We start from the raw sequence: 9,707 nt of genomic DNA on the forward strand, positions 1-9,707 counted from the left end.
ATAGGACTGCAAAGCATAAAACAACACAAATAAAGGCTCTGGTATCTGCATTTTCGCACTATATTTCGCTGGTGTACGTTTTCTTCTCATCGCTGTCCATATTGGCGCAGCAAAAGTACATGGGCCCTATGGGCTCTGTGCAACTTCATCCTATTCATTGCCCGGACAAGAAGTTCACTTTATTATCGAGGCGAATATATATATATTGGAAAAAATTTGTCCCCAGAAAATTGACCGTAATTCGAGCCTTCCATTTTATAGGGGATCGTATTATTAACAGCTCATGGAAAACTCGGGGCGGCATATGCAGATGACAAAAATATTTTTTTTAAGAAAATGTGCTCACTATGAAAACCCTAAACTAATTACGAGAAAAAGCTATGCGTACATGGCGAAAAGTGTCCATCTCAGAACACAGCATGCACTGTCTCGTTTCGTATGCTTGTAACTTATAGAGACGAACCTCTTTTGACGAGCAAGTTTCGGCATTCCGGAGAATCAAGTTTAAAACATAGAGCATATTTTTTTTTTTATTTCAACCTTGTGTAAGCAAAAGTAAGTAGACAAGGAAAGTAGAAAAATTTTGGCCGACATACAGTTGGAAAATCCGGTATAAAGAGAAAAGCTATGCGAGGTGCGGTGCACGCGCGAACAGCTTGACCGCTCCCTCGCGGTCCTGTCGAGTCCCCCGGCCATCATCACGCTGCCACGACCCGACGACATCCATGCCTAGGTAGACGGGCAGGCCCACCCGCTACGCTGGGGCGCACACACCAGCTGCATGGGCGCTCGCATGCATGACTTGCTTCGCCACTTTGACAGGATCGAATGCGTTACACGACGGAGGGTAAGCGGGAATACAGAAACGGAAGCAAGGCGCGCATATCGAAGGAGCCACATGCGAGGGACCCGTGACCGTCGCCCCCGCGGTGGCGCCATCGTGTGTCACAGCCTTCGTCTGCGGGCCCTCAGCATCCAGAACGGGATGACAGGTTTCCGTGTCAAGTAGCGATGCGCTGGAGATGGTGAATATGAATGCGTACACTAAACAGAACAGATTAAAAATGGAGTAAATTGGCCTCTAGCACACACACTTCTTGAAAACTATGTGCGCTGAGGGCGACTTATTCCCTTTTTACTCCCATATAGGTGTACTCGTGTTTAGAGTGTACGTGCAAGTGCGCCTGTTATATATAGTAGGATACAACCTAAAAAAAAAAAAAACAGTTGCTAACACTGGGCCGCGGTCCGCGGCGTCCTGTATTACTCCGCTGGACAATCGCAACAGTAAACGAAACCGGCTTCTTAATGTTTGACTACAGCAAGCAATCCACGTATCAAAATTCTAGAGCTCATTTTTTTTTTCCTGTGACAAGCTTCCTGTTTAGGTAACGAGAAACGTTTAAGCAGCGGACTACTTTTACGTCGCGGAGGAATTCCGTGCGCGGAGACTGAATGTGGGCGGAGCTTCACTGAAGACTTACGTTGTATCCATCTATAGTATTTCTGCGTGAACGTGCGAGTGCGTGCGGGAGTATAAAGGAGAGGGCATGATGGCACTTGAGAAACCTTGAGTAGAAGGAATAAGAAAATGCTTAATCGATTTCTGAAGGATGACTGTAAAGCTGTATGTATGGATGAAGTTAATACGGCAGAGGACATTTCCAACCGTATATAGGTCGAATGAGGCCACTTTTGGAGGGCTTATGCTTGTTTTCAACTTTAAAGTCTTACAAACTTTTAATTCCAGAAACACACTGCATACACCGTTTTGTTTTCTAGCCCCTTCTTTTTCACAACAGCGTGTGGTTATCATCCTCGACTCCCGTTTTTTTGAGCGATTTTTGAGCGTCTCCTGATTTTATGAGCGTACAGCGCAGCGGCTGATTTATGGGCGACTCTTGGAAGAGCCGATGGGGGGGGGGGGGGGGGGGGGGGGGCGTTTCCATTGCCTCCACCCGAATCACGGATTTTATTCTCAGTCAAAGAATGGTTTCAATTCAGCAATCCTCTTAACGCGATACATTTTCGCCCTGCCGTATCTGCGAATTTTAGGCCATCCGTCTGTACACACGACTACAAAGCTCCCTGAAGTATAACTGATGTGAAAACACATTGCATCTCACCGAATTTAGAACTACAGTTAAAACCCGATCTAACGAAGCCCGATTTTACGAACTTCCCGATCTAATAAAGATATTTGCTATCCCCGGCAGGTACCCATAGGGTTCAATGTTCTCATCAACCCGATCTAACGAAGTTTTTGCGGGAAGAAACGAGTAAAAAAGAAAAAAGAGGGGATTTCTACTTATTTAGTCCACAATGTCTCGTAGCTTGTTGATAGAGTGCGAGCAAGAATTAGGGGGACGCTCTAGTTGTATTTAATGGGGCAGCTTGGGGCAGCCGATGCCGCCGCAGGCGAGGACATAACTAAGACATTAGATGACGAATGTGTCCTACAGCTTCTTACCTGTGCACAAGATAAGTCGGAACATGTGGACGATGCGGAAGACGTCGAAGCTCCCACTCCAAGCATGATGGACGCCGCCGACCTCTCAACAGTTTGCTGTGGTCACACGAAAACAGCGCAAACTTCGTGAAGTTTGCGCTAGCTCGTGATGTGTTCTTCTTGCTGTGGTCCACGGGGTAACTGAGGATGCAATGAAAACGCTCGTGGGCTATGAGAAGTGTGTACACCCACTGCTGGTTAAGTGTATGCAGCCAAACTTTATGGGTTTCTTCACGGCAAAGAAAAAAAAGATCGCATTTCTCTTCAGAACACTCAGATGTGTTTTTTGTTTTTTCGGTGTCACGCACAATCGATTCGTGCAGCTCTCGCGGACAGCGCAGGCACGGTTTGGAGGCAAATGCGACGCTGTGGTAGCTTTTCAGTGTCGCCACGTCACAATTTTACATTTTGAAAGACCTAAAAATGCCTTTTCTTGATTTTACGAATTTTCCCATTGAACGAAATAATTCCAGCCTGCTATAATCACTTCGTTAAATCGGGTCTTATAACTGTATATGCCCATTGGATTCACGCCCAGAAGCGTGTGTGACCCTTTAAAAGGAACTCCAAGAGTTCTAATTACGAACACTTTTAGTTAATAGTTACATCATATTCCTTAATAATTACATCATATTCCTTAGAGTCCCCTCTAATCGGCATAACAAACCATTTTCAAAAAATGGGACGATTTTCAAACAGCGAACCGAAACGCAGTTCGTGGCCAGAGACGATGGTTCGTGTGTCGCAACGATGACGTCACAAAAATGATTAGAAACACACTCATACGCCGCATTGATCGGCTGAAGGTAGCGACTGGAAACGATTAGGTCCTGCATAAAATACCTGAGACGACATACATGATAAAGCCTCAACATGTTATTGATGAATCGGGGAGCGGGCATAGACTTTCTCAGTACTTCATCCACCATGGAAAGGCGCAGGATCGAATGCCGGGAAGATGAGGTTCCGTATTTGGCTTGGCTGCTGTTGCTGTTGGGCACGAAACGCGGATTCAGCCGCAACAACACGACTCTTCTGGAGGCAAACCTCGGAGAAATGCTCTGAAAATTTTCATACCAGCCCAACAAACTTTCAGTTGTGTTAAGGTTATTGAAGAAGTCAAAAACACACAATTATAGTAATTTGATCAGCGCACAGCCCTTATAAAAATGGTCTATAGACTCTCTATAGACTTTCTATAGACTGTATTGCCATCCTTTAGACTTTACCTTCTGTCTACAGACAGCCTACAGAAAATCTACAGAATAAAGTCTATAAACGCCCTAATTTCCTTTTGTATATAGTTTATAGATCGTCTACGGTCTGTCTATAGCCCTGTGTCTATTAGACTTTCATTAGATATTTGTCTATAGGCGGTCATAGACAGGACTCTATAGGAAGTGTATGACCCTAAGTCTATAGATCGTCTATAGACTGTCTATAGACATGTGTCTTTAGACTGCCTACGACAGACTTTGAGTAGACATTTGTCTATAGACTGTCTATAGACAAAAGTCTACTGAAGGTGTATGGCCATAAATATAGCCTGTGGGATTTGTCTTTAGACAGTCTATAGAGTTCATAGATTTAATTCTATAGACAGTCTATGGACTTTCTAAAGAAATTTTTGTAAGGGAGAGCAGCAGAGCGATACCGAGGCAGAATCCATGTTTTCGGCCCAGCACTAGCCGTGCCAGATAGTGAAATCTCATCTTCCCGGCATTCCTGCGGTGATTGAAGTTCCCTGTAAGAAACTCGCATAGACGGTGGTGCCAGCATTCCCTATAGGTATTATTTATAAACTCTATTGGGAGCGGGCATTAACGTGTGGAGAGTGTTTGTGACGTCGAAAAGGCAGTGTTGCCCGTAGGTTTAATCGGAACTGAAACTAAGAAAACAGCAAATTTTAAAATATATTTGCGCCGGATTTGAAATCTCGCTTGGCTGCCAAACCTGCAGGAGGAAATCAGGAACGACATAAAACTATACTGGGCGAATTTCATTATAGAATATGGTAACCTCCAAAAACTCCTGGAGCTGCCCTTTAGCCAACTCGGCTGTCACCGAACGCACATACATGCATGCTTCTAGGTGGCATTTGCACTTCCAATTGAGAAGTGACGGCTTCATGGAGAATTCACAGGACGAATTTTTCTTTCATTGCGAAGTTTCTGATATAGCTGCAGCTATATCAAGTTTCCTTAGTAGCCGTATGGCTGCGCTTGGGTGGATGCCAATGAGTATAGTTATTTTCTTTTTACAAATCTACTTGAATTGCAGTAAACATTTGACCACATTTAGCTTCAGTTATCACATACATAACTGCAGGATGGTTATTAAGGACACCAGCTATCTTTTTGGTTAGATTTGTGCGACATAATTAATGCGCATTTGTTCTGTGTATTTTGTGTGGCACAAGCGATAATTCTGCTCCCTCAAAAGATATCTCTGTGAAAAGTTGCTCAGATGAAATTTTACTTACGCATAAATAAACATGGCTAATTTTTTTAGTCGTCTAGCCCTTATAGCGGCCATTCCCCGCACTTAGCCGTTGTGCGTTTCTCTATTTGTGTGAAGCCAGTTTTGTGGCAGGCGAGGACAACCAATCCCGCGTATATGCATATTAATCCATTAGCGCTACCTGAACAACTGCCATCCGCGAACACTGGATCTGAGCACCGGAACCGAAGTGAGAACGAACCGCTAGCGCACCTAATTCGCATTTGGTCTGAATACGCAAAACGACTATCCTTTTTTTTTTCTCTTTACGCTCGTTTTCAACCGTGTGTATCATGCGTGTTTTTTTTTTTTTTAAGAGCTTCGGTGTGACTTTGAATTTAGAATAAAGCGTAGAACGCGTAGCTTTATTTTTAAAGGGCAACTGACCACCCCAGCTCAGCAGACACTCTCTACCTCTCTTTGAGCGAGCCTCCTCTCCTTCCATTCCCTCCTCGAAATTCTTCTCTCCCGCTCCTCGTCGAGTAGGCTCGGCAAGGCAAAATCACCCCTTCCTTCTCCGGTGTAAGCCGGAGGCGTGGTGTCTGTGGAGTGCGTCACAGGGCGACGTCATGGCCCCGCCTTCAATAGAATTCTTTTCTTGGTTTTTGCATTTTCTCCGCACACTGAGCGATCGAGAGGCGCGATCGGCTCGACCACCTAGACTTGTTAGCGAGCGCATCCTTTCATACATCTGTTTGTCATTCCCAGTTAACGAGCCACCTTTTCATTTTCTTTTAGGCCTCCCCACCGTTTCACGAGCGGAGGGGCGGAAGTCGGTTGTGTTCGAAACACACGGCGAAGCGCGGACCCGGCAACCGCCCGTTTGCTTTTCTCCATGCGTGTTTGTGTTCTGTGTGTTTGTGTCTTTTCTCCGCTCCAAAGCATATGTCATTCATTGGAGTCAAGGCGTACGCAAGATGCACGAAAGATAAGCGGTTTGTGTGCGGAGCGGTGAAGTGGGCGAGCGAGGGAAAGGCTCTGCTGCACTACTAATTAAAACCTTGTTTTGGGGGGCTCGCATAGAAGAAAAGAAACTGAGAAGGGAGCGTGCACGCAGAGCGTCTCGTGACGTGATCACGGCGGGGGGGGATGGGGGGGGGGGGGGGGGCGAACCAACTCCCTCAGTTTTACTATTTTTTTTTACTTTTTATGGCTAGGGTTCAAGGCTGTCGCCGCACGCTCCCTCCGCAGTTTTTTTTTTTTTTGTTCCTTCATGCGGGTTTGTAGGCATGAGCCAGAACAGAAGGCGCTGCGGAAAGCCTTGTGCAGACGACGCGACGCCAAGGCTACGCCCAACCTTCTCCCGTCAGTCAGAACGATGCACCAATGGAGTGCCTTTAGCGAAAGTATCCCCCCTTGACGTCAGCGGGGTGCAGAGTAGTGGGCCGGGCCCGTTTTTGAAGGAAGGAAAGAACGAACGGGCTTTGATTTGAATTTTCGCAGCTTTTCGGGGCGCGCATGGCTCTAGTATTTTGCAGAGGTTATCTTCGATGCCTCATCTATGCAGTGGGCTTGTTTTTCAAAAATGTCCGGACCCTGGTCAGTGGCCCTTTAAGTAAAGACAACTTACCATTCTAGTTTGCATCGTGGTTCCCCAAATGAGTAAGTAGTTGTAATGTCGCGAATGGACGAAAGCGAAATATAACTGCTTTTTTAAGCAGGTGGGTAACAATATCATCCCTATATCTCCATACAATCCCAATTGGTCATGATATTTGGAATCGGAATTTTTGTGAGAAGACCAATTCACATTTTGCTAGAAAAACAACGCCGAGGAAATAATGCGTGGGGACTCCCTCTATGATGTCATCATAAAACTGGACAGAAATAAAAAGATCAGTGGGTCTGTTACATGGATGAATACTAATATGTGAGGTCTTTTTCGCGCTCAGTTTAATTTTGTTCTTCTGCAACCATAATGAAAGATGCTTAAGCAAAACATTTGGTGTTTCCTTCTATCACATGAGCAGGTCTGTTCCAGAAAAGATGGATTTGGGTCGTCGGCCTACAGCGTAATTCATGGTGTCCCTGGTGTGTGGATTATGTCGATGATGTTCACTAATTACGATAATAGCGGGCCAAGAAACGAATCCTGTGGTACGTCGCGTGTTCTCTGTGTCCATATGGCTCATTTAACGTCGCTTATATTTACTAGGAGCGGTTCGTTGAGCAACTTTTTTAAAGTTCAAGACAGATACCTCTAATATCAATATTCCATAGTTTATCCAATAGTATACCATGTTTAATAGGGCGAAATGCTTTTCACGGGTCAGGAAATAATTGAAGTGTGCATAATATATACTAAAAGTTATAAATTATTTTATCTTTAATTTTTTTTAAATGCTTGTTCAGTTTTTTACTTTAGAAAGCCGATACTATTGTTCGATTATTATTAAGTTAGCGCTACAAATGCTTAGAAGCCTGTCGTTTATAACTTCCTCGAAAACTTGCGAAAAATTCAGGTCATTTGGACCTCGTTTCTGCTGTAAATTATCATAGGCTATAATTTTATTTCATTTATTATCGCGCGCGCTAGAGCCTTTTAAATTATGAAGTAGGTTCTAGATTTCTCAATCAGTTAGGGGAGACGGGAATCTTAGGTTCTCAATGCATTCAGCGGATATGAAGTGCAGCTTGTTACAAAATCACCTAAGCCCACATGCAGATTTTAAAAATCGCTCGCTGAATGTATTGGCGAGCTTTCCTGTGTATACGGTCTACCTTCAATTGTGAGTTCGGGAATTATGTACACTCTTCTTATTTCTTCACGTTAGATGATTAATACTTGCCGTATACTTCCTTGGAATCGTGGGCATGTTTAGCAATTTTCTTGCGTATTAGATTACGCGTGCTCATTTAAAATTTCTGCATTATTCATTTATATATTTTTACACTATATAAACGAAGTTGAACTATAAGTGCTGGGTATTGCTGCTGCTGAAATGCGTTTATATCGAGAGCACTTGCGACTGATGACAGAATCTATATGCGCATTTCAGCTGCTCTTTATCTTCTTTCTGGAGCTCTCCCATGAAAACTTAATGTCTACTGTCCAGCTTGTCTTTATTCCTCGTGTGCTTCATCCGCTTGTTCATTTTTGCATTTTCAAACGCTCACCTGAATAACATGGGCATCCTGGAGCCCGACCTATAGCGCGGTCATATACGCTTGCGCATCCTTGTGCACCTGTAAGAAAACATCGATGCTCCCTGTGGTTATCCAGGTGAGTTAAATGGACCTGGATTGTTATCCGCGGGCAGTGCGGACCAGAAAAGTTGCGATGAAAATCTTCCACATGTACTAGCATAAAGTGAATTTCATCATTAGAAAGGTTACTGGCTAAACTAGGCTAAGGATTATTTACTGCTGGAAAAAAAAACAGCGCTGAGAGGAGGGACAAAGAAGAAGAAGACAACAGGACCGGCGCTGACTATCAACTGGAAGTTTATTAGAAACAACACGCAATACATACTCCATCGACAACCAAGAGCGCATGGCAACACCAAAAGCCATAGTGATACATCAATCACCTGGATCAAGATACTTTAGTTCACAGTCATGAACTGCTACAAAGGGGGTGCTCACGCACGAGTCACTGTTTTTGTGGGTATGAGGGAAATCAGTGAAATCAGGGAAATCAGTGAAGCGTTTCATATCTTCGAAAACAGTGACTCGTACGTGAGCACCCCCTCTGTAATAGTTCATGATTGTGAACTAAAGTATCTTGATCCAGGTTACTGATGTATCACTATGGCTTTTGGTGTTGCCATGCGCTCTTGGTTGTCGATGGAGTATGTATTGCGTGTTATTTCTAATAAACTTTCAGCTGATAGTCAGCGCCGGTCCTGTTGTCCTCTTCTTCTTTGTCCGTCGTCTCAGTGCTGTTTTTTTTTTTCAGCAGTATGTGCCAACTAGCTCAACTTGCCGTTTTATTGAAGGATAATTTAAAACATTCGGCGAAAGCTGTGGTATCTACTTTTTTCTCCACGGCGGCGCTTCTCCATTTCTCCCCCTTCATCTCTTTCTATCGTTTTTACATCTTTTCTTCTTCTTTCTTTTCTCTCCCTCTTGGCTTGGCTTGCTTTGGCTTGGAGCCGATCCGCTGGTTCACCAAGCCAAGCCACTAACTACAACTACAACGGGCTTCAGTAACACGACGACTCACAGTTGGCTCCCATTAATGGCTCTAGCCGCAAAATAAATGTACCCTTTGTATGTAGCAGTGGAAAACCGACACCACTGTCTAAACATAAGGGCAAGCAACAGCGAACGATCGTCCAGCATTTCATCCACTCTCGCACAGCCTTATATGCATGCTTGGTGCGACATCCTTTATCCGCGTAATATGGCCAAACTGTGACAATAAAGCGCTGTTCATCCCACGTCGACTTCCCAATGAAATACTCGACGTAAGCATGTATATCTCTATAATCACCGGAAGCGTTCCACGAAGAGAATCCTCAGAGTTCTCCCAAAAAATATTCACAGTCATTTCAAAACACTGCCGCAAAAACAGCGTTCATTCCTCGAGTACTAAAGAATAAGGGCTCGGCCAAGAGGCACGGTATATATATTTGCGCTCTGAGGCCCCGTGTGTATATATACCGTGAGCCGCCCGTACGTATATACACGACTTCAGTCTCTCAAGGGGTGCCACGGATATGTACAAGTAAGAACGGAGGAGGTAAAGGAGAGACTG

The sequence above is a fragment of the Amblyomma mixtum genome, chromosome 2 (assembly GCF_055824585.1).
Source record: "Amblyomma mixtum isolate Tamu chromosome 2, ASM5582458v1, whole genome shotgun sequence".
Lineage (NCBI taxonomy): Eukaryota > Metazoa > Arthropoda > Arachnida > Ixodida > Ixodidae > Amblyomma > Amblyomma mixtum.